This window comes from Tinamus guttatus, unplaced genomic scaffold (genome assembly GCF_059628265.1).
Source record: "Tinamus guttatus ecotype Peru unplaced genomic scaffold, ASM5962826v1 Tinamus_guttatus_pri_ptg001272l, whole genome shotgun sequence".
Taxonomy (NCBI): domain Eukaryota; kingdom Metazoa; phylum Chordata; class Aves; order Tinamiformes; family Tinamidae; genus Tinamus; species Tinamus guttatus.
In genome coordinates, this window is record NW_028289806.1 from 544,681 (window position 1) to 550,680 (window position 6,000).

Here is a 6,000-nt window from a genome sequence, read left to right on the forward strand (position 1 = left end):
GCACGCGACTGCTGCCCGGGGAAAGGCGGCCGCGCGCTGGGATGCGCTCCCGGCGCTCCTGGCACTCCCGGCGCTCCTGGCACTCCCGGCGCTCCTGGTGCTCCTGGCACCGAGCAGTTTCTCCTGTGGTTTCCTCCGCTGCGGGTTGGCCTGGCCCCACGTGCAGCTCATTGCGGCCTCGCGACGCCTCCGCTGGGCTGCAGCACGGAGACCCAGGAAGAGCACAGATATCCCAGAGCTTTCACCCTCCGAGCGCTTTTCCCTGGGATCTGCTGCCACCTCCACGTTCAGGGCCGGGCCGGGGTCAACTCCTGGGCTGCGAGAGCGGGAGGGCTGCAGGGGCTGCCAGGCTGGGGGACACAGACACGGCGGGACCATGGGAGAACGCACGGGGTGGGAATGTGAGAGGTGGAGTGCATTGGTGGGAATATATGCAGTGGGATGCACGCAGTGGGCTGGACATAGAGAGAATAGGCATGGTGGGATGGATACAGCAGGATGGACATGGTGGGAATGTGCAGAGCGGGATGGACATGGTGGGATGAACATAATGAGAACATGCATGGTGGAATGGACATGGCAAGATGGACATGGTGGGATGAGCATGGTGAGAACATGCACGAGGGGATGGACATGGCGGGATGGACACATTGGGATGGATGTGTTGGGATGGACACGCTGGGATGGACATGGCGGGATGGACATGGCAGGATGGCCACGCTGGGATGGACCCGGCGCCCGGGCACGGCCCCGGCGCTGCCCGGCACACCTGCCTCTCGTCGCCGGCGGCTCGCGGCCCGGCGGGTGATCCATCTTTTGTCCCGGCGCGCGGGGGCACCCGCGCGGGCGGCGGGGGGTCAGCGCGGGGGGCGGCCGCGGGCGCCTGTTTGTTTTTGCAGCGCCGGCCGCGTCCCGGGCAGGGCTGGGAACGTCTCCCGTCACCCGCGCCCGCCGGGGCCGGGATCAACGCGCTGACAAGTTTGGACTAGCGGGCGAGTTGATTAGCTGAGAGCTGAAAATTCGCAGCTCCGCGGCCGGTGTGCGCAGGGGGCAGCGCCGCGGCCACCCGGCCTGGGCTCGAGCGCGTCCCGGCCTCCGTGCCACCACCAGCGGGGCTGCGGGGACGGGGACACGCGGGGACGGGGACACGCGGGGACGGGGACACGCACGGCCACGGTCGGGGCCGACCCGCTGCTCCGCGCTGCCGTGGCCCAAGGCACCTCCTGGAATGCTTTGATCCCCGCCGACGAGCAGGGGCTAATGGCCTTAATGAGCCGTGGGGATGAACCACGCCGGGCGGGACTGTCCGTCCGTCTGTCCATCTGCTCAGTGAGCGCTGCTCATCGGCCGGGCACGGCCGGGGCTTCGCGCGGAGCCAAGCGCCGGAGCCGCCCCGCCAGGAAAGCCGCGCGCCAAGGAAAACCGGCTGTTGACAAAACACTGTTCTTTGCACCAAAACAGGCTGGAGCTTCCTGGAAAACATGACCCGCAGGCTGGGAGGGGAGAGCGGGGCCGCACCTGAGCCCGGTCCTGGAGCCGGGACGAGCGGAGCAGGGCCCGGCAGCAGCCCCGTCCCGCGGCCTGGCCGGCTCCGCTGCAGGGATTTTTCCACCCGGGAGGTCGTGGGGCGGCTCAGCCGCGGGAAGGGGGAGATTTCTGATTCACTGTCAGAATTGCCTAAATTTCACTGCCAAAATGTCTGCATTTTTTCCGTGCTTAAACACAGTGCGTTACGGAAAGCTCCGAACAATGGGATGAGCCAGGCCCGGCTGTCACGCACCGTAAACCCTCGCGGGTGTGAGACAGGCGATAAGGGACAGGCAATAAGGAACAGGCAATAAGGAACAAGCAGCTGGCACGAGGAGCCCTGTGTGTGCTGGGCATGCGGAAGCAGCCCGTGTGTTTTGCAGTCACAGAATAAAGGAGTTCGGGGTTATTTTGCATTTCTAAGAGCCCCATTGCAGCCCTTTGCAGCCGTGCAGGGCACTTGGTTGCTGCTCTGCGTGGAGGCTGTGCCCAGCCGGATGGGTGACACTTCCATGCACATTCCCGAATCCCCGTGCCCTGGATGAGCCGTCCTCAACACCCGGAGCGAGGCCGCCTGGGTCTCCCACCACCAAGTGACGGTGCCCAGAGACCTGCGCAGGGCCGGGAAGGGGGACACAAGGAGCCGCTGCTGGAGCCAGAGCTCCCGCGGGAGCCGCCAAGGAGCTGCAGGCGGCTTAAGGCGCTCGTTATTTCCTCTCCATTAGGGAAAAGAAAAAAAAAAAAAAAAACACACAGAAACCCACACACAAAACTTAGGAAAAAAAAAAAAAAGGATCATTAAAAAGAGCCGCGGACCCCCAGGAGCAGAGCAGCATCATGTGTCTGACATTTGGCTTCTCATCCGCGAGATGCCGGTCTAACAGCTCGCCAGCCAAAGGTTAAGCTTCCCAGTTCCTCTTTTTGATCTGCATCGCTCACATTTTTCCATGTTGTTGGACACAATCAAAAAGAGAAGAAGCAGAAAAATCCCTTTGAATTAGCAGCCGGGAGAGGCTCTAATCGCTCCGGCCGCTCCTCCCTGGCCGCGGTGGCGGGACGGGAGGGCACCGGGGCCGTCGCGGGCTGCAAGAGGCCCCACTACTCGCGGAGCTGCAGCCCACGGCCCTGGGATGGCTGGAGAGCGCTGGAAAGCTGCAGCTTCCACCTGGAACCGGCGTTTCCCCCAAAGCCATCGCTATTATTCCCTTTATGCAATAACAACTGCAGTTCCGCAGCGCGGTGCAGGCACCGCCGCGTCCGCCAGGCCCCAACATGCGGCGGGCAGCTGCCCCGAGCATCGCGGGGAGCAGCTCCACATGCGGAGCATCCTTATCTGCTCTGGTTCCAATTAAGGAGCAGGGTCGGTTTTTCATACACTGCAGCATGTCTTTCACCTAAGGGGAAAGAAAAAAAGGCGAGCGGAGCACGAAGTGGAGGAGGAGCAGCAGCTCCAGCAGCTGCGGGGATCGCACTTGGTCTGCGCGAGATTCCCTGCAGATTGTCATGCCAGCCATAAATGACTCAAACAACAGGTTTTTTCCACCAATTTCCGAAGGGCATTTAGGGCACTGAGGCGAACCCTTCACTGCTATCATGCCCGCAGCCCGTCCCCTCTGCGTCCGAGCAGCCTTGTAGATGGTTTTGCAGCTGTGCACGGTGCAAAGCGAGGCACAAGGTGCACCATGCAAGCTGCAATGTGCAGTGTATGCACTGCCAGGTGCAATGTGTGCTGAAGGGTGCAGTGTGTGCACTGCAATGTGCAGTGTGTGCCCTGCCGGGTGCAGTGTGTGCCCTATCAGGTGCCTGTCGCGCAGTGCAGGGTGCCGGCGCGACGCCGCTTCCCTCCCTGCGCGTGCGGCCGCGGCTCCTGGCGCGGGGCCGGCAGGGAACTCCCCTCCGCCGCGGGGGCGCAGGGAGGAGCAGATGCTTTTGTGCGGAGTCATCCCCCAAGCCCTGCGCTCTCCGGGCTCCCCGGCCTCCGAGGATGTTTCAGCGAGGAAGAAGGCGCTTCCTGCAGCCTCCGCCCTGCTGCTGACGGCTCCTCTGGGCTGCACGAGGCTTGTGCAAGAGGCAGCGAGAGCTGCAAGAGGCAGCACGCGGGGGCTGCAGGAGATGCGGGGGCTGCAGGAGATGCGGGGGCTGCAGGGGCTGCAGGAGATGCGGGGGCTGCAGAAGATGCGGGGGCTGCAGCCTCAGGTGCTTTCAGTGACCGTTGTGCGCCCGCACGGGCTCACTCCAAGAAGGAAGGAAACCTTTCTCCAAAAGCCCTCTGGGGATCCTGCACGTGCTGCAGTTCCATGGAAGCTCCCAAACTTGCACCGTTGGCCCCACGTGGCTGCCCTTCTGCATGGAGATAAAGCTCAACCTGGCCCGAGCTCCCGCAGTGAAAGACGCTCCTTTCAGCAGCGATTCCGGCCCTGAGCCCATGACCTGCTGTGTTTTGATCAGCCCGGAGCAGCGGTGTCCTGCAGCGCAGCCTTTTCAGCGCATTCGGCAATTCAGTGAAAAAACTGCTCCTTTTTTGTTGGAAACAGACACGTTTCATGCTTCTGCCATATCAGAAAGTCAGCTTTCTTTCAGAAAATCTCTTTTCAGAGTATAATAAAACCCAGTTCTGATGAAAAAGCACTGCACCAGCCTGTTTGCAGCAGCCGCACTCATCCAGCGGCTCCATTTGGGTCATTCCCTTCATTTTTCCAGCGCTCCCATCACTTCCCCCCAAGGATGGGGCCGGAGAGGATTCAGCCCTCTGCAAACGCTTTGGGTAAAGTGTAATAAACCTCTTCCCCGACACATAGGAAAATGTTTCAGGCAGGACTTTATGGGGCCCATCCATCACGCGGGAGGTGATGGGGCTGCTGCAGAATTATAAGCAAGTCTGAAGTGTCTGCGGAGGACTCTAAACACTGTCTTCTATTTATCCTCCGTGTCCTTCGGAAATGTAAACTCCAGGGGAGCCGGGGGGCCCGTCGGCTCCGCCGCCTGTCACTGCGGCACCTTCCACCACCGCTAAAACCCCAATTAGAGACACGGGGGATTACAAAAACAAACACGGTGCTCGCGCCAGCCCCACGGCTGCGGATGGCAGTGCCGTCACCTGCTCTATCCCTGCGGGAATGGGGTGTGATGGGAACAGGGATGGGGATGGGATGAGGATGGGAATGGGAATGGGAATGGGAATGAGGATAAGGATGGGGATGGAATGAGGATGGAGACAGGAATGGGGATAGAGTGGGGACGGAATAGTGAGAGGGATCGGGACGGGGATGGGAATGAGAACAGGAGTGGAATGAACATGGAACAGGCATGGGGATGGGAATGGAATAGTGACAGGGATCAGGATGCGAATGGGGACAGGGATGGGATGAGGATGAATAGGGATGAGGATGGAATAGGGACAGCATTCAGAATGGTGATGGGAACAGGAATGGGATGAAGATGGAATAGTGATGGAGGAATGACATGGATCGGGATGGGAATGGGGACAGGGATGGGATGAGAATGGAATAGGGATGGGAATGGGGATGGAACAGCAACAGGAATTGGGGTAGGGATGGGTATGGAATAGGCACGGGGATCAGGATGGTGATGGGAACAGGGCTGGGATGAGGATGGAATAGGGATGGGGCCAGACCCTGGGCCCGTCCGCATGCCTGTGCAGCGCGAGAGCGCGAGGCGGGCGGCGTTCCCGGAGCAGCGCTGAGTAAACACAGATTAGGGGCTTGAAAGGCTCCGGGAAGATCAAGCAGAGGCCGGGCCGCGGGCGCGGGGCGGCGCGGGGTGTGCGAGAGGCGTCCCAGCTGGAGCGCGCCCGGAGCCACCGGGAAACGGGAGAGGACGAGGGGGGAGAGGGGAGGAAGAGGAGGAAAGCAGAAGGAAAGAAGGGAAAAGCTTTTCTGAGCTCTGAGGGGACTGTGTATCAAAACCATTGCGCCTTAACAAAACACCTGGACAAAGCTCTCGCACAGCGCATCGTCCCGCACCTGCTGCGGCACCCGCTCCTGCCCATGCAGCGGGAGGCGCGTGGACACAGCGGGATGTGCGTGGACGCAGTGGGATGCGCGTGGATGCACCGGGATGCGCGTGGACACAGCGGGATGTGCGTGGACGCAGTGGGATGCGCGTGGATGCAGCGGGATGTGTGTGGACACAGCGGGATGTGCATGGACACAGCGGGATGTGCGTGGACACAGCGGGATGTGCGTGGATGCAGTGGGATGTGCGTGGACGCAGTGGGATGCGCGTGGACGCAGTGGGATGCGCGTGGCCACAGCGGGATGTGTGTGGACACAGCGGGATGTGCGTGGATGCAGTGGGACACGTGTGGATGCAGTGGGATGTGCATGGACGCAGCAGGATGCGCATGGATGTGTGCGGATGCGGCACAGCGGGACCGCCCAGCACAGAACCCGCACACCCCGCAGGCCCCTCCTCGCCCCCCCAGGCCGCCCGCGCTGCTTCCACCGTCGCTGG